Below are 767 nucleotides of genomic sequence, written 5' to 3' on the forward strand. Positions count from 1 at the left end.
TAATTTTTTTCCCATTTTTTATGTATACTTTCTCAAATTACCCCACATATCTACCCACCATTTCTCAAATTCCAAAACCAACCTATAATAATGTTATCATCTCTTCAATTAAACATAATAACCCCTTGTAACTTTTTCCTTTTTAATTTTTCATGATTAAGTATAATTACTATTTCTTTAGTACCAAAGTTCTTGTTATGATATATATAGATATATCTATTGATTACACAATCCTTGCCATAAGTTAAGCTAATCTAAATTTCAATTATTATTTTAATGTTGTACTTGGTCGAAATGTGAAACCAAGATAAAATGATTTACATCATTTAGTAGAATATCATGCATGACTATATATTAATTTGATTGTTAAAAATCATACAGAATAATAAGTTTCTAAAAGCTATAATTTTACTTCAATGCTTGATCAGAGGGAATAGGAACTTCTGATGATGCAGTTATTTTGTATGCAATAGAAACAATAATTATGTTATTTTCATAGTAATAAACTAATAATTAAGTTTGGATCTTGATCTATGATTATTTTCTTCATAACTCTACACTAGTAACTAAATATTTTTATCCACTAATCCTCCTATATATGATAATTTCCTAATCATTTGTACCTATATTAAGAATTTCAAATAGGATGGTTTCGTGAGGTTCCATATATATTTACCCTGTTATTCACTTTGAAAAAATTGCTATTATATCTTCTAAACAAATTAAAAAAATTGCATATAAGATGCAATCAATACATGTCAACTTAA

This window comes from Citrus clementina, unplaced genomic scaffold (genome assembly GCF_000493195.1).
Source record: "Citrus clementina cultivar Clemenules unplaced genomic scaffold, Citrus_clementina_v1.0 scaffold_7, whole genome shotgun sequence".
NCBI classification, from domain to species: domain Eukaryota; kingdom Viridiplantae; phylum Streptophyta; class Magnoliopsida; order Sapindales; family Rutaceae; genus Citrus; species Citrus x clementina.